We start from the raw sequence: 23,751 nt of genomic DNA on the forward strand, positions 1-23,751 counted from the left end.
ATGACTACCTTGATTGGCCTATTTCTCTTAGCTTGTGGTTTGCCAACCCTCCAAGTTTGACAGATTTGTCCTTGCCACAACACATCTTGTAGGAAATCCCTCGTTAAGTCGAGGGTGTGTTTGCCTTCCCCATAATCTTTTATCCCTTTGATAATTATATTGGATGCCCTACGCTGCCTTTACTTGACCTCTCTGTCTTGTGTGTTCACACGAATCTTTGCCTCTTCTCTTGCCATATCAAGGTGTTTGTTGTTTTTGTCCCAAGTTTTGGTGACTTCTGAAAAAACTTCTCCTCTCCTCTTCAACCCCTGCCTTTCCCAACGAATTAGTGTGAAAAATCGGTCTCTCCTTATAATGAGATGACTCGATATTTGTTGTGACCTTGTTTGTTTCCAATGTAGCATTCAAATTTTTCCATTCATCCTTCATGTTCTGCCATTCAAGCTTCTCTGCTAAAAGTGTTTCTTGCAGCGTTGAGATTTGAGCTTTTAAAATGTTGTTATTATCTGCAAGAGTTTTATTTGCTACAATTAACACCTGCATATTACAATAACTTTCTTGTTCCTTAGCCTCTAGGAGTTCCAACCTCCTCTTGGCCCTTAATAGTTCTTGCACATAAAGATTTGGGCACCATGCGAGAGGTGTGGAGGTAGGGCTGTAAGTGACAGAATCGACAAAGTTGTTGTTACCACGCAAATGACTATCACCATCTAAGTGTGGAGGGGGGTTGACAACATCTTTTTGTTTCTTCTCTGGTTTATGCAATCTCTGCCTGTGTTTCTGCGTTTCATGTGACCCTTTCAAGCGAGCAAGTCTAAAAGGAAAAGCACATTGGAAAATCACATAAGCAAGGTGCATCACAGAAAAGAGCTAGAGACGAACAAACAAGTCTTATAGGTGAATTGAAGTCACTATCAAAAAGAATAAGGAAGAAGATTTATTGGATAACTATGTCAGTTATCGGTGCACACGATATTATCAACACTAGCAAAACAAAGGAGAGCTATAGGTCAACAAGAGAATAGGTTCATAAATGAAAAATGTTATGTTATTTTCACAAAAAAGGATTCATTGGATCTAAGATGAATGATAGATGGAAGGACACGTGTCAAGAAATTACTCAAAACAATTTATGGATAAAGGTGAAGATTTGAATGCTAAATTTGAGAAATAACTGGCAAATGGAAATAAAGATTTTTGAAGATGACATAGCGAACAATCAAGGATAACATCCAAGTCAAAATAGTTTATGGAAGATCCAAGTAGTATTATGAAAATCTAATTAAGGCAAGGAGCAAAGTTAAGGGAAGCATAAAGGATGAGAAGATATAAGAATGATCACGAGCAAGAAATACAATAACGGTATGAGTAGATAAGTATGAAGGAATAATTACATGTTACCAAAAGGCAAAGCAAAGAATTGAGGAATTGAAAACCCAAGGAGCAGAAAGGGTTTGATAAGCTTTAAGAGAAAGTGATTAGAGGTTAAATTTCTTGGTGATTTATTCCTCATGGTTTAGCAACAAGATTGTGAAATTTGTTAACCAAGTAGTCTCTAACTGAACTTAAAAGTTCTACTTTGGAACTTATTGTAAATCTCTTAACTAGGTGAACACTGTATGAGTGGAATAAAATATAAAATATCTTAATAGAGTAGTCTTTAGTAGGACTTTAGATACTTCTAACAGGGTATCAATCACTTCTAGTAGAGTGAAGACATTCAAAAGATGATATTTATGTAAGCTCTTAAGTGGGCACCTTATTACTGCAGTTATCAATTGTGTGTGCCATCCCCACCATAGTTTTTTCCCTCTAACCAATAGTTCTCTATGAGACCAAAATATTGTGTTAAGCATTATGCCTATAAATGTTTATGTTTCATGTGAAAAATTTTACATTTTAGAAATGAGTATTAAGTTATTGCATATTGATAAACTAATTGGCAACACAGTGGACATCAATGGAGGTGAAATACAAGCTATTGATATATGGTCAATAAGTTATATAAGTCTCAGTACCTTGCCGGAATCTTTCCAACATGTTATCCATCTCATATTGAAGTTTTGAACGTTCCAAGAATTTGTTACTTGATCTCTTGGAGTAGCTATCCAAGTCATGAGTATGTTGAATGTTACCAAGTTACTTGATTACCTCCTTAAAGTACTTCCTTGATCAGCTCTCCAAAATACTCAGTCTTTTCCCTATTATCTAGTTCCCTAAACTGACTAGTGACCGAAATTTGGTCCTCTGCTTCTTGAAGGGAAACCCTAATGTTATTCAATGTTTCATGGGAAACATTAAGCTCCTCAATGATCTTATTAATCTCACTCTCTTTTTTCTTCAATTGATCAACATATATTTCAACTTTTAAAATATAATCCCTATATAAAAAATAGACATAAATAATCTGATTTCAAAGACTCAAAAGCTACTTTAACACCCTATAAATCATCAACATGAGAATCACCTTCCGTTCCCTTTTTCCTCTTTTCCATTTGAGTGTTCTTGTAGAGATCCTCAATAGTCATGTGAGTGTCATTGTAACACACTAAGGATGCAACAATTGTATTGTCATTAACTTTCAGTTAATGATTTAACAATAGCAATAGCTAGATACTAATGCCCTTTTTTTCTTTTTTTCTATGAAATTCCTATCTTCTTCATTGTTGTTTTGAACATCTTTGGTTGCCTTGTCCTCGTTACAATCCCTACAGACATGATGAGGTGTCTTGTCGGCAAGTGAAACAAATATGCTCTCTCATTTTGTTTTTGCTCATTTTTGAAATCCTGCAACCATTAAGCCTATTCATTCATTTTTAGTCATGTCCTCCTTTAACGTTTCTAATTTATGTTCAACCAATCTTTTGGAGAATTTATATGCAACATGTTCCTCCAAATGGCCAACAAATCTAAGTGCAACTTTTTCATGTATCATTATTTTCATCAAGGATTAAGGATATCACAGTGTGTGTAAGCCTTCGCATTATTTGAATGATGCCTCGTGATTTCAGCCAAGAAGCATTGAAAAATGTGGAGAAATAGGTCATTACATTCAACGCCTATCATGATGGAAAATAATCTGAGTTTTGTCATAGTTTCTAAGATCTTGATCCTCTTAACAAAGGCATGGCATCTGTCATCATGTAGCCCCTGAAAACATTTCACAAGTACGGCAAAACTTTCCTCAAGACATCATCATTATAGGCGCTATACGTGTGGTTATGTGTAATCTTACTAAGACATGAAGCCACCCCAATCCTAACATTTCTATACAAGTATGATCCACGAATTTTTGCATTTCTATATAAGTATGATCCACAAACTTTTGTCGAACGAAAACGAGGATTGAGAGCTGAAGGCCCAATCTGATTTACTCTGGACAAACACATTTCCAATCCTTTAATTTGAAAAGAAGAGCATTGAGAGACTTCAAGATTTCAATTGTAGACCAATTATATAAAATCCATTCCCCGTCTTCATTTCTTTCTGCGAGTCCCACAGTTGTTTACCATTAAAGATGTCATTAGATTCTTTTGAAATCACGGAGCTTTTCAGATTTTCCAGTCTTTATTTTGCATACTAAAATCTGTTATAGCAACTACAGACTATTGACATTCTGAATTATGACCTGTGAGAATGACCACTGAAGATACCGCCCCTGTCTGCCACTAAACCTTTCCTTTGGCACGATGAAATATAGTCAGACGGTTTGCTAATTGCATACTTACACAATTTTCAGTTTGTATCCATTATGGAATTAATTGCTTGCATTCGTAAGTTTTTTCGTCAAACAAGCTGATTGTTCTAGTTTATATAGAATTGACAATATAAACGTTGAATTTGAGGACATTGCTAAAAGATTCTGCTTGTAAGAAAAATTTGCAATGGGTGTAGTCTAAAATTCGGAAAAAAATAGCTCCACACTGAATAGCGGAGATATTAATCATGTAACATCAAGCTAACAAAATTCTAAGCGGTATAGATTGAATTACAAATATCCATTCATTTACTCAATGAAATCTGAGCAATAAGTAAACTATGTATCTATAGCACCCCCTTAGCAACGTCCGGATTATATCAGTCTGTAGGGATAAACTGATAACAGAACTCTACAGTTCATCGCTAAATTTGTAGCTGAAGTTTCAGAAAATAATATATTTTGAAGCATGAGTTCCTGACTTGTGGGTCTCAACTCAATTGATTTTGAAGCTCGAGTACTTGAATATGTTTGAACAAGGCCCTCCAAAGCAATGCCAATATTCACAAAATTCAGAACTCTTGTTAACTGCATGGATGCAATCCAACAAGATGTCTTCAACAAATATGAGCTTGCAACACCTGTCATGTCCCCAATTTTTGGTGGCAGTCTGATTAATTAATTTGATTAACTTGGTTGTCCGAAATAATGAATATATATTTTATGAGGATGACTAATTAATCATTTTAATTAAATAAATAAATGATATTAAGTTAATTACTTATAAAGTTATCAAATAAATAAATATTAAAAGATAACTTTATATTTAATTAATTTAATAAAGTGACTTGGATTATAAAAATATTTAATAAAGTCACTTAAGAGATAAGATCAAAAATGTTCTAGAAGTCTCTGGAGAAGATGGAGAGAAAAGAATAAATAGGCACCCCGGGGCTCCATTCGAATCAAGCAGTTGTTTTATCTCTTTTGATTTCAGATTGTGATTTAATCACAGGTGCATTGTGGAACCTAGGGTTTTTGCAATTGTCACAACTGGCCATTGAGAACGAAAACTCTCAATAGGTTCGCAATTTTGAGGGTGTGAAATATCATCTGAATTATTGCAAATTGGAAGTGACATTCAGTCATTTCATCAGGACGATCATTTGTGGCTTAAGGCCAATTTTGTGGTTCTTGCAGCACTATCTTTTGAAGGATTTGATTCAAATTATCAGGTCAAGAGCAGAATTGAGGAGTTTGGTATCGGGCGGGTTTCAAAAGGAGTTCAATTTCAGTTTAAGAAGAGTAAGGGACATTTTCTGCATTTTATATAGACGCCAGCAGAGAGAATCGACCAAGGGCAGAAGAGCGAATTCCCAGAATTATCTTTCCATCTAGCAGGGTTGCCGAATACTGTTGAGGTCATTTCAAGGAGCATGGAAGATTAGTTAAAAAGTTCGTGGGTCACCATCTAGCACCTCCGTATATTGTTAGGGCCGAAGTCTGGGCCGATCAACAAGATCATGTTATAGGAGATATTTTGTATAGAAGTCGTTTTTCATTTGCACAAGACTAGCGAAGTTGGCAGGCAAATATCTGAAACCCAATCTAGACCCTCAGCGTCAATCACTTGTTGGTGTTTAGAGAATCGCAGATCTAGATAATTCCGCAGGGGTGAGAATAACTTCTCCGCAAGTGATTAAGACGATCTTTCCAGACCAGGCGGAGGACTGGCAGGCGGCAAGCCAACAATTGATTCTATATTATATCAGGAGGACAGTATTTTTCTATTTGGTGTGCAAGTGGTGAGTTCTGGGCCCGTTTCCCCTACAGCAGCATTCCGTGAAGTGTGAAGGGAAACAAATTTGCAAGTCGCAGAGGGGAGGGTGAAGTCGTATTAATTCAAAGTATTGATTCACCGTATTCCAAACAAGGGAAAGAGTGCCAATCAGAGGTATTAATGCAGGCCTGTCCAAAGACATCGAGTAACCATCTGTACTAGACCGTGGGCGGATAAAGGAGACCATAGGCCCGTCCTACCACCATTTTCCTCTAGCGATAAACAATGGGTACTGATGTGTGGATAAGGGCGAACTTCTGAATCCGATTTAGTACTTCCGGCAACATTTCGTGAAGGGTTAATAGCAACTCACGGGACTGAGCTTCTTCAGTATTCAAATTCTGAGTATTAATTTTCAGGTCATGGTAGGAGATGCGAACTTCATGGACAGATAAGAACGGACCAGTTCTAGGGGGAATTTCTTCAACAGCGTTTCATATAAGGTTTGGGTTAATACTTCTCTGGTTATCAAGGGTTACAAATAATTCATTTAACCTTTGCAATTTTTGTACCCAAATTGCTATTCTCTCAAACAAGATTATTATTGGGAATAAGAAGTACTGGTTCTGAATATTAATAGTGTCAATCATGATCTATTAAATCTGTTACAGCTAGCTCATCTGTTAAATAGTTTATTATTTGTGAAAATTAGTATTGTTTCATTAGTGATTATCACACTAAGAGTCATTTCAGTGGTATCAGAGCGTGTTTGCAAATTATTTGACGAAATGTCACAGTACAATATTGGGATGTAGTGACCTTTATAGTAAGGGTCGTTTCAGAATTGTCATCAAATTACTAACTCATTATCCCTAGTGCAACCAAAGACCACATAGGAAGCACATAAACTAGTCTATTTATTTTCTAAGAAAAACAGTGACATCTTCGGCACTGATATTCACAGGATATGCAAATTCACCAATGTTTGGCCTCATACATTAATTCCGTTGCTCATACGACTAGCAATCCACAGGTGTTCACGTTGAAATACCAATGTGCCCTTTCTTAATGTTCCACGAGAGATATTTAGTCACAACACTCACGCCAATAAGGAATTAAATCTTCAGCTTCGAATGTTCTTGTACTCACGATCCTCTTTACCAGACCAAGGAATCGCAGTATGTAGAAGAATTTCCAGGAATACCCACGACAAATGGTCAGCCCAAATATTTCATTACTCCAGCGATTTCATACAAATGCTTACCGAAACTTAGTCCTCCACAAGAGTCCACAATAATCTGTGTCTGCCAAAGTATTTAATTCATCGAACTTAGATATCCTCTGCCAATATTTCTGTCCTTGACGTTTTCGGCAATACTTAAACAATCTCAAAAGTTTGTAGTCAATAAATAATTTAAATTTCAGAATACCAGTGTCTTATGGAAAGATTATAACTACCGTTTAAATATTTTGACGCCCAGTATTTTTTTCAAATACATCACATTTTCTATTGAGTTGGCCTTTTTACAGATGAAATAGCACAAAGTGGATTGGCGCGCGTTACATGTTTAATAAACAGGCCACATATTAGAATAATAGATCACCAAAAAACATTAATTGCCAATTATGGAAAAATACCAACCTCACTGTATTCTTGGGCCAAGACTTTTATTCGGGACCACTGATATTTGCTTTCAAGCTCACTGTTAAAACAAATCTTATAGCCACGGAAACACTCTAGGACAATTAAAGCTCGAAACCATAATTGTGTTTCATGAGATGATTATATCCGTCCCCATTTTCAACCTTGTGAATATTCAATACAACCACGGCCTCAAAACACGGATTCCACAATATAATACCAAAACCCTTCAGAAAGTCACTGTATTTTTCTTAACTTCACAGGCTGGCAGGAAAACCAGCTCTGATAATACAATAATATCCTACACCAGATATTATCCTCAAAAACTCCAAAATAATTTTCCGACTGCAAGTAAATAATGTTCTGCAATAAAATTCAGATTAACCAGAAAATAAACTAGCATTGCTCATATAAAAATCCTCATAATTGTTATTGCATTATAATAATCAAATTCAATCTTAAATACAGTTTCATAACTCTAGATGCGAACTCCATTATCAACTGACCTTGCCTCTAATTCAGCAAGGTTCTGAAGGTTTCTGTCCTCGTGTTCTGGACTTAGAAAGCTAAAAGCTACCCAAGTTTCTCCAAGAGAAGACTCAAAACCAAATCAATATCCAAACATGAAGAGAATGAGCCTTTGAAAATTCATTTTGTAACACATTCCTCTAGCTCTTAAATTTCCTTATGTGTCTTTTCATATTTTTGTTTTTTTTTATCAATCCACTTTAAATTAATATATCTATTTTAATACTAAAGTGGCATAATAATAGACCATCAAATCTTCTGGCATTAAAATAAATGATTAAACAAACTTAGAAAACTATCTCTCAACAACATGCTCCAAGTCCAATACTAAAAAAAGGCCAAAAGATTTAACCCTATTAAATTACTATAAATAGTAAGTATAGGAAACCCTGTCAAAACAACTCCAATTAGCCTGGAACTAGCAATGCATAAGCCAATTCTCATACTGACCTCTGTATTGTCTTGGTCAGCACGTCAAATCATGCAAATAGGGCTAATGATGCATTTGAAAATAATGGCTAAAAAAGGGGGACATTACAAGAAATATGAAGAGATGTGCATTTGGAAATATGAAAAGACTTGCACTCGGAAATATGAAGACTCAAAAAGAAAATGATGAGACTTCTTGTTATCATATGAAGAGACTCTTGGTTCAAGTCTTAATAATTAACATTTTTAAAACGCCTTGGCTGTGTGTGTGTGTGCGTGTCATTGCTTTGTGTTAAGGGATACTTGTTGTGTTGGGTTTTTCTATACAACAAATATAGATAGTCTATGGAGTCAATTTTGATATATGTAATAAGCTGAAGAGTTTGCAGTATTCAGTTGGAAGCATTGTACTCAGACTTCTATTATTTAGTAAAGAAGAGATTTTGCAGTTGGGTTTTTGCCCTCGAAGGTTTACCCAAAATAAATATTGTGTCTTATTGTTTCTTTTCTAATGTTTTGCCGCTTATTTTCATTCTTGGTCTAAAACATTAACTAGTTCGGTATCTCTAGCACATAACTATGAACAACCTTTATATTCAAAGAAAAATGTCCCTAGCAAACGTCACTGAAAATGTTCAAAATGCTTTCATGATAACATTCATTGTCAACACTATGGATGGTACATGGGATTTTGAGGCGGAAAACCCTACCAAGGACCCTTCCCAAGACCCCACCCATATTTCTACCACTTTCACCATGTTATTTGCTGCTAACCAGACAGTCCCAAAGGATGACAAAGCCTCCCCTAATACTATTTATTCCCCTGTTAGGCCTGATGGTCTGGAAATCTTAAGGGCTCCCACTAGCAATCTGGATGTGCAAGATAAGTGCAAGTCACATGTGAATTGCAGCAAAGAACTAAAGATTGGTACTGCAGAGGAGGTGGTTGTTACTCCCAAAGACATACAGGAACTAAAGGATCGGTGTCAAGCATTGGAGGAAGGGTTCACCCTCTTCTCCAAATTCCTCATGAAGGTGACACATGCGGCGGCGACCAGCTTCCAACTGCTGACTTACAAGGAGGAAGGCCTGGGTAAAGATGATTCGAAACTGCTCTACAATTTCCTTGCAGAGGACAAGGCTAAAGTTCTGCTGACTAGGAAAGGCAAGAAGAAAGATGTCAGTTAGTGGTCTTTCCAATGCCTAGTGTTTTTTGGCTATCTGTTGGTAGTTTCTCTCTGTCTAATTTAGATGGTTTTGGTTTTTCGGTGGAACTTGGGTTTGGGCTGTGGGGGGTATGATGCACTAACCACCTACATGCTTTTTGTTAATCAGTTAAACTTTGTTAGTTTCAAGAACATGAACTCTAGTACCTTTATTTTACTATTGTTTTTTATGTAATGCGTTAAGTGATCTGTTTGTTTTTCTACTGGTAGTTACATCACTGTTGTATAGGGCCAGCCCCCTTGTTTTGGCTGCTTTTATATCAAAAACATTCATTGTCAACTAATATAAAATAATATAATTACAAGGGAATATCAGCTATAGTACATAAAAAAGTATTACTTTTTTTCATTCTACATGAACATATCATACAAGGCCACTAATGAATGAATAGCTAGACGACTTTGCAAAATTAGTACAACAATAAAAATATTACATTTTTTCATTGGCTATAATATTCTTTGATGAATTGCATTCATCCGTACCATATTTTACAAGACGTGATATGCCCAAGGTGACAACCTTTCATGCATAAAAGGTGATTCTAGCATACATTACAACACACAACTCTACATATGAGCAAGAAGGGGGGAGGAGAACGATCCATATGCTAGCAAGAGCAATAAGCAAACCAAACCCGTGGAATTTTGAACAAATGAAATAGTATTTGTTGAATCATAACATTTTTGCACAAAATCTGCAAAATAGAAGAAAAATGGTTAGTTGAATTTTAAGTAATACCCATACAAAATAAAATATAACATTTGCATATTTAACCTGTAGTTACTCTTAGGCAAGAGCCTACAACACAATGGTAAATTGTGAGCCTCTTATCAGAGAGGTCTTGGGTTTGCCTCTACACAAGCTTAATAAATAATAATAAATCACATAATAATAATGAATCTTGGCTTTGGCCTCTTACCAATCAAAAAGAAAACCTGTACTTACTCTTAATTCACTCATGTTTATTAAAAGTTCTAAACAAGAGAAGGTGAAATTTTCTACCAAACATAAATCAAATGGATCTCAGCACTATTTGGATGTTCAGGCCTAAATAAGTACAAAATCAATAACATATTTATAGCCATCAATTATGGCAGAAGCCAATATTTAGCTACCAGAAAAAGCAATCCTGAATCTAGAATACTAAATGAAATTTGTTAAAATCAAATACAGAGTCTAAGCCTTTGGTTCAATTTAGCAATATAAATAGTTTTTGTTTTCTTGGCTGTTATACAACAATTTTCCATGTCCAAACTACTGAGATTTCCAGAGGAGATCTTGCAAAACTGCCATTGTAAAATGGTAATAAAATCCTCTTTATGTTCAGAACAGTATTCATGCAAGCTACTTTATGTTGCACTTGGACTATCATAATAAAACATAAGTTCAAATCCTAAAATTCTAGATAAGGAGTATAACTTTTCTCCTTAGATGTGCACGCACACACACACTCATAACTCCAAATATTTAAAAAGAGAACTTTTCAAATTAAACTTAATGAATCTTCTAGCAATAAGTGTGTACTAAAATGGTGGAAACGGAGCAGTTCACCCCTTCTCCATATGTTAATTCCAAAGCATGTTAAGCTTGGATATTGCAGAAAAATCAAAAATGTGAGCCACTTTTCTAGAGATGACTAGTCAGAATTGTCAGATGCCTCCTGGAATATTCATTCACAAGTTTTATTATGCATTCCTTTCAAAAGTATTGAATACATAAACTAAGTTACAATCGCATTGCCCTCATCATCAAAGGCAAGTAGAAATAACATTTGCTGTCCTAGTCATTCCAAGAGAGTAAAGCTTCATGGGGTACTCTGGTCCCCAATTAACAACTTGTGACTCTTTCTACCATCTCATTTACTCTCTGCAATATAAAAATGATGAAGATATTATCATTTCCACTATCCAGTTCAAATGGTTGTAACTATAGTTCAAAACTAAGTCACAAGGTTCGAGTTTGAGTTCGAATTCGACGACAATGGAGTTCGGATGAAATTCGATAAGGCAAGAAAATCGAAAAAAATTCGATATTAAGTTCGTCTTATATAATTTTCCAAAACAAATGTATACATCATTTATTATTGAATGTTTATGAGTTTCATTGGAAGAACTTAACCATCTTTACTAATAAAATAATAAAAATATTAATAATCATTAAATATATATATATATATATATTAGTAATCATAAATTTATATACAAAACATTAATGTTTTTCTAATAAAAATAAATAAAATGTATATGATAAATATAAATGTCTTCCTAATAAATATATAAAATTAACATATATTTAATAAAGTTATAAAATGTTAAAAAATACAATAATATTTTTACTATTATAAAAGACTTAAATTTTTTTTATAAACTTAAACCTAAAACATAAAATGAAAATCGTTATAAACTTACCATGGAGATGGCCGCCGGGAGATTGAAACCTAAACATAAAATGAAAATAATTAAAACAAAGCGTGGATGGCCGTCGAGAGCTGGGCAAGATTGAGCGCAGGAACGATAAGGTTGAACGAAATGGTTTTAGTGTTCACCCTTTGGATGACGTGAACGCTAATCACATGCTTCAGAATCTTAAATATGATCTGATGCATGCATCTTCATTGTCGTAATAGTTTTATTGCCCTAACCATCTTTTAGTTTCATGCGTTTTTCAACAAACGAAGGGCAATATCCTGCAAAGCGCGGCAATAACATATCTTTTCTGCAAAACGGCAACAAACTTGCTGCCATACGATTTTTTCACGAATTTGAGCGAATTTTATTCATATTTTATGGGTTCGCCAAATTTCGAATTTGATGCCGAAAATTCGGCGAACCCTGTGACTTAGGTTCAAAATATCATTATCAGCAATTTATCGCCGAGGGAAAAAAGTATTAGGAAATATTGGAGATAAGTCAGAACCTTATTGGGAACTCAGAAAATTGCTTAATTTAATTAGAAATGCATTTTTTTTTTTTTGTAAAAGTCAATAAGATGCATCTAATGAGTCGGTAAATGAGTAAACAAATCAAACAAGCTGATATAGATGTATTTAAATGTAAATAAGTAACAAAATGGCATCCACATATGGAATGCTAATGGCTGGTAGGCATAGTTTGATAGTCTGAACTCTAAAGCAAACTAAAAATAGCAAATTGTCTTTTTAAAACGATAAGCAAATACAAGTACAATATCAAAATAGTCTACCCATTCTCTCCTCTCCAAACTTTCTTTTGCAATTAAAAAAATTATGTTTTGCCCTTTTTTGGGTGGTCACTGTGTATATGCATTTGTAGTCGGAAAGTGTATGACTTGTCACAATAAAACATCAAGTTATCATGGATATTTTGCCAGTTTCTCTGTTGATATTTCCTGCCATAAAGTTACATTACTTCTTGCACCGCAAATCTTCTCGCAGAGATACCTGCAATATTTTACTCTATGGTTGTAACCCATTACACATTACATAGAGACCAATAAGATTGGGTTATCTCTAGCTCTTTAATACTCATTCTCTCTGAAGACTATGTTAATATAAATTTAACCATGCAGTTATCTTACAAGAAAACCTGAATGATTGGCAAGCAATCTTGCAATTGCTCTGAACTAGTAGCGGGTATTCATTGAAAGAAATAATACAGATAACCTAAATAATATAAGTTCTGCTACATATATTTCCAAATCTACAATGCAACAGAATAAGGAAAGCATTTACATATGAACCAAAGATGTACCCTTGAAAACTCTTCTCGAGAAAAAAGACATCACTTAATACATTATCAATTGATGTTACAGTCTGAAGAGAGGTTCATTTGTGCTGAAATGATGTCTTGTATCGCGTGTCTGATTTGATCGCATGAACCTTAGATGACCATTTTCTCAATGGACTCAGTTGGTTCCCAAAACCGTAGATTGGAAATCCAAGAGCCTGCCACTTCTCTTATAGGATTCCGCAATCAGTTCTGGCCAACAAATGAGAATCACCTTGATTCCCCTGCACTTCAAGCTCCGCTACACCTACGCAGGTAGACGACCTCCTCAAACTTGATCACTTGGTCCAGAGCTTTTCTAAAGCGAATTTAAGCTTTGGAATTCTCTAGCTGGCAAGGTCCTTGAACTCGATGAAACTGAAACTGAATGCTAAGCACTTAAAATAATTGAATGTTTTGTATAAGGTTTGTTAATAATGAATTTGATGCTTGTAAGAAGGAAGATATAGATTTTCTGACTTCAATAATAGAAAGACCAGTGTCTTTGTTCATCCAAGCAATAGAGTCAACTTCAGTGAATTTTCACGTACAACTTTATGAAGTTCTGATGCACTTGAACTATCAAAAATTAAATAATCCAAATGCGACAGACCAAATATTATGCAATCTTAAATTAGTCCAAATTGAATTTTAACTCCTTTGGTAGGGAGAAAAACTAGACACCGCTATAGAAACAATTATATATTTCACTATATCCATGATGATCGAATTTAAAATGCTAAATGACCATGTCCACTTATCCAGCATTTAAATTGTATACAGCATTGCAAAAAATAATTACAAAGGACAATTCATCTGCAGTTTAAATCTCCATGCCATTTAAAAATAAACAAAAGACATTTTATTTTATTATAAAAATAAAATAATTGAATTTATATTACAAAAGTCATATTATAGCCCTTGTTCCTCCATACAAATGGATGTCTTTTATAAATGCTTTTCTTTCTTGAAATCTGAATGTTCCCCCTTGTTTCCTTTCAATGAATCTCCTTTTATATCCTAAAAAAAGAACCAACGTGACTTTTGAACTAGGGCATGACTTTATAATATAACCCTTTATTAATCACAATTTTTAAAATAAACTTTTTAACTTAGAATTAATGATTTATAATGCCCGCTATACTGTTCAATGATATAGCTTATCCCAAACATACTTCTTCATTATTCGAAGACATAATCTGCCTCCAAAACTCCTAAATATTATTTTTCAATGTGTTGGCGAAAGAAGATATGATGCTCTATATATTTTACCGCATCTTATTTGTGTGGGACGTAGAATGAGAATATGGCATGCGGCTTCCAAATGGATATTTGTCTTCATTTCATAAATCCATCGTTACTCTTTGTTCCAAATTGGGGTCACAGAACTCTACAAACAGAAAACACATCATTGTGGGCATGATTCGACTCCTTGGAACTTCGTTTTGGAGTGCCTAGCACAATATTCTTCCAACCACATTACATATCCCGGTGGAGTAATGAAGTTTCTTGGAATAGAGTTTCCTAATGACGTATATGTTATTCTTTTATCGCTCTGTACAAAACTATACACACTTGTGATTGTGAATGATTCTTCTTGTAGAAACAAAGTATGGTTTTGTGCAAAGATAATAACTCCTTGCTTCTTCTTGTAGAAACAAGGTATGGTTTTGTGCAAAGATAATAACTCCTTGCTTCTCCAATGATGATACGGAAACAATAAGATGTCCAATAAGAATATAGGCCTTCATATCCTATGTGCATTGACTGGGCATCGTTTCTATGCTTGAGAACCATGTATCGTGCATTCTAAATCACATATGGACCTTCCAAATGCATCACTAAATCACATCCTCTATACGTCTGTTGGTTGCTGGGCATCATTAGCGTATATTACTTCAATGTTTAAATAGCATCCCAATAATCTCAACACCAAAAACTGCTTGAGTGATGATTCAACAGGTTCGACTGCCATATCAGCATGGGAAAATTTGATTGAATATAGAACCAGGGTCCTCCCGATAATATTCCAATTGATCTGCATCCTGTACAGATTCTGAGGATCCTGAAGATGATTTATTACCCAACATCTTATCTACTGCACTTGTACGTCCTAGCTCCTGTTAGTAAAACTGTTTCTATGGCTTCTCTTTTTAATTGTCTTTACTTAATATATCTTGGTATGCTGCTTCTGATATTCCAACTATTTCTGCTGTTCAATAAGAGACTATTACTACCTTTATTACTGTTGTAGATTACAATACTTTTCTGTATTTCTGATCCGCATTTCATAATCTCTCTATGGATGGACTGTAGGATCAATATCTTTGTTTTAAGTTCAATAATAAAGTTGTGATATAGTTGAATAAGTGTATCACCACCTTGCAAAACCTAGTCAATCTTTAGAAAAATAATGGGAAATAACACTTGAATGGAAGCTCCAATTTTGCCAAAATTTAGAGTTCCATCAGACTCTATGAGCTTCTCTCGACCTTGTTATTATTACAATAATAGATAAGACGTCTATTATTAGTTAATGGTTATCTTGTAAATATCTTTAGCTTTAGTTTGCTTTCGTTTTTTGCTTTCTCTAGAATAGAATGTTTCTATTCTTTACGATCGTTTCCTAAAGAAACATCGTCTCTTCCTTTTGTATAAATTGACCTTTCGGTCTCTGTTATTAATAAGCAAGTATTTACCAATTACCTTGTAATATGGTATCAGAGCTAAATACTTAAATTTTTTCGGAAAAATTTATAATTTCTTCTTGAAATTATTTGTTTAAATTTTTCCAAAATTATTTCAGTTAATTTCTCCAAAACTCACCTAGGGTTTTTCTGCTTGGAGAAATTCACGACTTACGGGTCTGCAAATCGCATGGAAATCGTGGCCATTTTTTGGAGACTCGCGTTTTTGGGGTGAAAATCTGCATGTTTCTATATCAAATCTTCATGCTCTTAGCCGTCTCAGTCTGTCATCGTGCTCTGGGAAGCAGATTCGACCATTTTTCATCAAGAAATCTGAAATTTTTTCAAGCTTTTTTCAGCTAGGGCCGTTTTTTTTCGAAACCCTAATTTTTGGGGTCGAAAAGATTTTTTGTTTGCAAATTCTTGGTGGGTTTTTCGAGAGCTCAACTGGGTTGTCGTCCGTTTTTTCTGGGTGCCTTGATTTTTGTGCCTCGATTTTTGAGCCAGCGGATTCAGAAAACGACAGCAGATTCCTTTTGGGTTTTTCGAGCTCTCTTTTGGGTCATTCTCTGATTCTTCTGGGTCTTCCGTATTTTTGCCTCGAAGAACGTGCCTTCACAGATTTTCATAGTTTTTCATTGAAAAACGTGCCATGGCATCTCTGACAAATATTCTGCTCGAGCATAATTCCAAATTCAATGGTCGCAATTATGGAACCTGGAAGCAGTGCATCATCGCAATCTTTGAATATCGAAACACCAATCAACTTGTTCTGGGTGTTAAGCAACGTCCGACTTCTTCGGGTCCTGATCAAGATACATGGTATCTGAACAATCGAGAGGCAGTAATGCTTCTCAAACTCTCCGTAGCTGATGACCAGCTTTCTCAGATTCCATCCGGCAAGACAGCGGCCGAAATCAGGACACATCTAAAAGGTCTTCATGAGACTTCCGACAAGAGCAGAGCCTTCTTTCTGAAAAACACTCTGTTTTCTATTGTCATGGATGAGCGCACCTCGCTCCAGGCACACCTGAATCGGATTCAGGAAATCCGTGATCAGTTACTTGCCATCGGTCGCAAGATGGAGGAAGAGGATATTGTGGTAATCACTCTTCGGAGTTTACCAAATTCCTATGAGCATTTTATCGAGACTCTCAACATCACATCTACTGGTGTTGATCTAAAGTTCACTGATTTCTGCACCCTGCTACTTCAGCAAGATCGGTGGAAACAACAGTTCGATAGCAGCTCCAGTTCCACCTCCACTGAGCAAGCCTTTGCTGCGAAATCCTTTCAAAAGGATAAGGGCAAGTTTCAGCAACCATCTCAGCAGAAGTCTTCTGCTCCAGCATCCGATGGTACCAGAAAGAAGAACATTCAATGCAACTATTGCCAAAGTATGATCACATGAAGGTTGCATGTCGGAAACGCTTAGCTGCCCAGTCTAAGCAATCAGGTTCGCAACCCAAAGCGAACAGTGCAGAGCACACTGAGCAGGTGGAATCTGCCTTTTATGCCTTCATGGCTAAAAGACCCGCAGATCATGTACAGTCATTTGCCTGGTACATTGATTTAGGTGCCTCTCGACATTTCACTCACCGCAGAGACTGGTTTACTGACTACCAGCCTTATTCAGATTCTGTTATCTTTGGTGGTGGAGAAGAGTACACGGTTGTTGTTAAAGGCAACATTCAAATTCAGTCTGTTGGGAGGAAGCTCATATTCCTTGATGTGTACTACGTTCCAGGGATGGAACTAAATCTACTCTCGGTCAGTCAGTTGCTGCGACATTCTCCACACTTGGCAGTCACCTTCAGTTCACATTAGTGCACCATCATTGATCGGGCGACTAAGTCTACTATTGCAGTTGGTCTTGAGGATCATGGTCTTTTCAGACTTACTGATTCTGGTGATTCTCAGGACTTAGCTATGGCTGCTCGGCGATCTTCCATCAACTCACTTTGGCATCAGCGATATGGGCACTTAAATGTGCATTATCTCTCACAACTTGCTCGGGATGAGCTTGTTCTTGGTTTGCCAGAGATTCAAACCCAACACCTTGGAGTTTGTGACGCATGTCAGGCTGGGAAGCAACATCGCACACCTTTCCCCAGTGGCGATTCTTGGCGAGCTTCTCAAGTACTTCAGCTTGTTCATGCTGATATCTGCGGCCCTATGGCCACTCCTTCTGTTCTTGGGTATAGGTATTTTCTGTTTTTTGTAGATGATTTTAGTAGAAAAATGTGGGTGTATTTCCTTAAAAAGAAATCCGATGCATTTATTGTATTTCAGAAGTTTAAACCCTTAGTTGAAAAAGAGTCTGGGAAATCTATTATTACTCTTAGATCAGACAATGGGGGGGAATTTTCTTCTAATGTTTTCTCCAGCTTCTTGGATACACATGGCATCCAACGCCAGTTCACCACACCCCACACGCCACAACAGAACAGTGTAGTTGAACGTCGGAACAGAACAATCACCGAGATGGCTCGTTCCATGCTCGAACACAGACATGTTCCGAAGCGTTTTTTGGCAGAAGCAGTTAACACTGCAGTTTATCTGTTGAACCGGTCACCCACAGTGGCAGTCAAAGGTAAAACTTCGGAAGAGGCCTGGTCAGGTCGCAAGCCCAGAATCAGTCACCTGAAGGTTTTTGGCTCTCTTGCTTTTGTTTGGATCCCTGATGCTTCACGCACCAAGTTGGATGCCAAGAGTCAGAAACTGATGCTTGCTGGATATAGCAGTCTTCACAAAGCCTACCGCCTTATTGATGTTGAGACATCTCGTCTCATATACAGCCGCGATGTAGTCTTTGATGAGCAGCGAGGACCATTCATGCCTGTTTCTCCTGTTCCTGATCTAGCAGACCAGCCTATGCAGGTTCATGATTTGGGAGTTCGGCTTCCATTAGGTCCACCTGATGGGAGGGCTCCAGTAGCTCCTACAGCTCCAGTCCTGCCAGTGATACCTGTACAGCCACCTCCGGCTTCTCCTGCAGGATCACCTCGTTTTGAAGATGCTTCACCTGAGTTTGATCCAGATTCTTCTGATCAGGATCCTGCTGATCAAGCATCTCCTAGTACTACTGTTGGTCATTCTCCTCTCCGGCCTAAGTGGTGGTCTAAGACACTTGCTGATCTTCATGATGATGAGCTCATTGATGGGAGAACTACTCGGAAAAAGAGCAAAACTATAGATTCTGTTAACTTTGCTCTTATGGCCAACATTCACAGTGTGTTTGAACCTCAAACATATTCCGAGGCTAAAGGAATTCCAGAGTGGGAACAAGCCATGCAATCTGAACACCAGAGCCTGTTGAAGAACAACACTTGGGTCCTTTCTGATCTTCCCCCAGGGAAGAAACCCATTAGCTGCAAATGGGTCTACAAAATCAAATACAAATCAGATGGTACTTTGGATAAGTACAAAGCTCGTTTAGTGGCAAAGGGCTTTTCTCAGCGTCAGGGCATTGATTATGAGGAGACCTTTGCTCCTACTGCAAAGATGAGCACCATCAGATTAGTCTTAGCCATGGCAGCACAGTTGGCTGGAAGGTCCATCAGATGGACGTAAAGAGTGCTTTCCTGAATGGTGATCTCCATGAAGAGGTCTACATGACGCAGCCTCCTGGTTTCAAGGTTGCTGGTAAAGACCATCAGGTTCTCAGATTGGTAAAAGCTCTCTATGGTTTGAAGCAGGCCCCTCGGGCATGGTACATCAAGATTGATACGTACCTCAGTGATCAAGGCTTCAAGAGGAGTTCTTCAGACTCAAATCTATACATCAAGACTACTGACAGTGACATCATCCTTCTGATTATCTATGTGGATGATTTGATCATCACTGGCAGTTCGGCATCTTTGATTCAGGGAATCAAACAACACTTATGTCAGTCTTTTGATATGACTGACCTTGGGCTCATGCATTATTGCTTAGGTGTTGAAGTTTGGCAACAGTCTTCTGGTATATTCATCTCTCAGTCCAAATATGCCAGAGCCTTGTTAGACAAATTCCGAATGCAGGATTGCAAACCTGCATCTACACCTATGGAGAAAGGTCTCAAGTTATCAGCCAAGTCTGATTCTCCTTCTGTTGATGATACTACGTATAGGCAACTAGTAGGCAGCCTCATCTACCTATCTGCTACTAGGCCTGATATCAGCTTCGCAGTCAGCTATATTTCACGCTTGATGACAGCTCCTAAGGTTGATCATTGGATGGCAGCAAAGCCTGTGCTTCGTTATGTGAAAGGCACTTCTGATTATGGACTTCTGTATTCTCGGAGTTCTAATCCTAAACTCAGTGGGTTCACAGATTCAGATTGGGCAGGCTCTGTTGATGATAAAAAGTCAACATCTGGATATGTGTTCAGTTTGGGATCCGGTGCAGTCACATGGACCAGCAAGAAGCAGCAGGTAGTTTCTCTCTCTTCTACAGAGGCTGAATATAGAGGGACTGTTAAGGCAGGATGTGAAGCTGTCTGGCTTCGTCGGATGCTTGGGGATATGCAGATGTCACCAGCAGGACCGACTACTCTGTTTGTTGATAATGAAGGCGTTATCAAGTTAGCACGGAATCCAATCTTCCATGAACGAACCAAGCATGTGGATGTTCATTGTCATTACATACGACAGTTGGTTGAAGACGGGACTATAGATCTGCAGTATGTTCCTACCTCAGATCAGACTGCAGACATTCTCACCAAGCCTCTTGGTCCTGATAAATTTGTCAAATTCAGAGGACAGCTTGGTGTGTTAGATTAACCATTAAGGGAGGGTATTACAATAATAGATAAGACGTCTATTATTAGTTAATGGTTATCTTGTAAATATCTTTAGCTTTAGTTTGCTTTCGTTTTTTGCTTTCTCTGGAATAGAATGTTTCTATTCTTTACGATCGTTTCCTAAGGAAACATCGTCTCTTCCTTTTGTATAAATTGACCTTTCGGTCTCTGTTATTAATAAGCAAGTATTTACCAATTACCTTGTAATAGTTATCAACTCAAAAGCACATACCTTCCTCTAATAAATTGTCACAAAAAATATGTCCGAATACAATCCCAAGAGCTTAATTAATGGGCGCATGGCAAACCAAGAAATGAGGAGCAATTTCCATGGGCCCAAAACAACAAGCCCAAACTTGGTCAATACTCCAAATTAAACCATGTGCCCACCTCATGAATGCACCCCATGAATAGAATCTGAAACCCACATGAGATTCCCTTGACCCCTGAAATCAAAGAATACACATAGATAAACAAACAATCCAATTTGGAGCACTCAATTTCGCTTACATTAATCCTCCAATGATGCTCCATACTGCCTCTTTGTGATCTTCAATGTAAATGCTCTTCCAATGCAAGTCATATTATGTGTCATAAGAGACAAACAAGCGAGTGATCATTCCAAGGTGAATCTCAAAATTCCTCTCTGACCTAGTCCCCATTCCATGGCAACCATGATCATAATTTATAACAACATTGAAATATTATTTATGCAAGTAGTGTAACACATATTCCTAACAATCTCTCACTTGTATACATTGTGTAAGGGATTAAATAAACAAGCATAAGCTAACAGCTAGAAGCGGAAATGTCCATCTCTGAAAGCATTTTCAAGTATATAGTCTCGGTCTCAAATTTACGAGTACTATGTGAAGTTTCCATTAAAATGTGTCATTGTAAACAAAAGTGTTGTTACCCACCTTACAAATGATATCCTCTGAGAATATTAGACACCTTTATGTTATATGAAATCAAACTAAGCCCTTCCTCCCCTTATTTCTCCAATTACCATAAAAAAAAATTTAGAAAAGCTCACGCCTTTGACAATATAATGATCTTCAGCCAAATTAAAAAACTATGTTAAACCAATATATTATAATATAGGTCCCTCTTCCAAAGCTTCCACACCACATAAAAATAGGTCCTTTTTCCAAAGATTTCACTCCACATAAAATTTACAGAAGTTGTTATAAAACTAACAATTCAAAGGAATTAAATATACCACCTCCATTGTAGACATATAGATCTGTATTTTGTGTAAACCAAAATCTCACATACCTTTCGAACATGATCCCCTTAAACCAACACAAAAAATAGTGCTGTCGCCAACTTTAAAATCTGATGTTGATTGAGCCAACTAGAGAAGCATTTGCTCATATCACCCAATCTCAGTAACAAGATCAAATCCTTATAAAACCGATGGAAATGAATAATTTATTTCATCAAAACAACTTGCAGATTTTTATTTTCTAGCAAAGGCAGGTATAATCTTCTTGAATTAGTGTAACCTACAACTTACATTCACATTGGAAAGCATCAAGGACCAAATACGAGTTGAGAAACATCTTTGGCATCAGACAGTATTACAAGACGACATCCAATGAAATGCTCTTGGATTCCTTACAGCATCTCCAGTGTCAATGCTAATCAAATGCAATGTTGATAGCAAAAAGAGATATGACGAATTCAAACGTACTTTAAGTGCTACTTATCTATGCGCAACTCATACGCACCGGAATCTTTGTCTAGTCTTTCATCAAATGCAGGTGTAGAGAACTATACAACATATGCTAACATGTGCTAACATGTGCTTTTTTTTAACACTCTATCACTGAATCATTGCACACTGCAATAACAAGAAATTGCGTCATTGAATGCTAGGAAGCAACATGGTTCTCTACTCATCATCGCTAGCATTTTTGTTTACCTTGCACCATCAAATAAGCTTTGAGAATGACAAATCACAAGCAGAGATAAAGTAACACTTTGATACCAAATTGAAGAAAGGATATAGAGAAGAACATAAGATTCAAGCATATTTTGATTGATGCTTCAGATTTACATTGGCATCCAAAAGGCTTATATAGCCTTATAGTTCTTGTTGCAAACTACCTACGGGAATGTAACTTATCAGCACCTAACATTAAAGTAACATTTACTTATTACTCTAAACTAAAGGCTAACCTAAAATAATTTAAAACTCCAGCACTCAGCACGCCCATCATCCAAAGTGAATTTAAAATTAATATCATATTTGTTTTTTTAATCCCCTTCTTTTGAGAATTTGTTTTCACCATACTCTTCATCAAAAAGGGCATTAGTCAACTCATCACAAGATACATCGTGGAAATCATTAGTCTCAGTAGCATCACTACAAAAATCTGAAATTGGAACAAATAGTGTTGTTATGACACTTCCATTGTACACTTCCTTTTGCTTAGTAGTTGCACACCTATGTTACCCCAAGTTTCAAGACGGGGGATGCGGTGACTGGGAAACAAGTTTTTGGGACCTTTATTTTTTGTCAAAGTAGGGGACGGCAAGGTGCGCGCGCGTGTCTATATATATATATATATTCAGCAACATAGATTAAAATTATCAATTCCATTCATCAATGATAACATAGCATAGGAATTAGTATCTAATCGAATCATCATAGAAAATAACATTAATTTCAATCATCGTCTAAGAATACCAATAGTAAGTCATTAAATGAAACAAAAGAGAGAATGAAAAACTTCATAGATTCATATCACAAGGCCTCAATTTTCAAGTTTCAATTTTCAACAAATGAAAACATTGAGAAGTTGAAGACTTAAAAAATTTAATTTTTAAAGTATCAACTATAGTCTATCAATGACCATATAATCATTCCATCAATGTATCAACTATTGATGATCATATAGTCAAGACAAAACACTCCAAATTTGAAACATCAAAGTCAAAATGAAAACAAAGATAGTATGACAGCTGGCCCTAATCATCCATATCAATGTCACCATCATTGTCATCATGATTTGATATGTAAACAAAGTTATAAAGTTCATAACTTTTATTTAAGAATTTATGTAAAGTCCGACTTCTAAGCACAGGGTCCATGGATGGGTAAAAACCATAGTTCTGAGAATCGCCTGAATCGTCGGTTTGGCGATTTGGTTCAGGCTTGACGACTTTTTTGGAGTCGTGAATCGGTTCAGCCAATTTTTTGCCATGAATAGCCGATTCATGTAATTAA

General features: G+C 36.5%; 1 protein-coding gene across 1 annotated transcript in view; it reads right to left on the bottom strand.

Moving 5' to 3' along the window:
* Nucleotides 1–9,712: 9,712 nt before the first annotated feature.
* The window catches only part of LOC149548232 (uncharacterized), a 52,866-nt gene continuing 38,827 nt past the window's right edge, over nucleotides 9,713–23,751 (bottom strand). Inside the window, exon 6 of the transcript XR_016354005.1 lies at nucleotides 9,713–9,997. The gene's annotated coding sequence lies outside the window, so the exon portion shown is untranslated. The remainder of the gene's footprint in view (nucleotides 9,998–23,751) is intronic.

The sequence above is a fragment of the Cupressus sempervirens genome, chromosome 7 (assembly GCF_028749045.1).
Source record: "Cupressus sempervirens isolate cs-2001-9-10 chromosome 7, ASM2874904v1, whole genome shotgun sequence".
Lineage (NCBI taxonomy): Eukaryota > Viridiplantae > Streptophyta > Pinopsida > Cupressales > Cupressaceae > Cupressus > Cupressus sempervirens.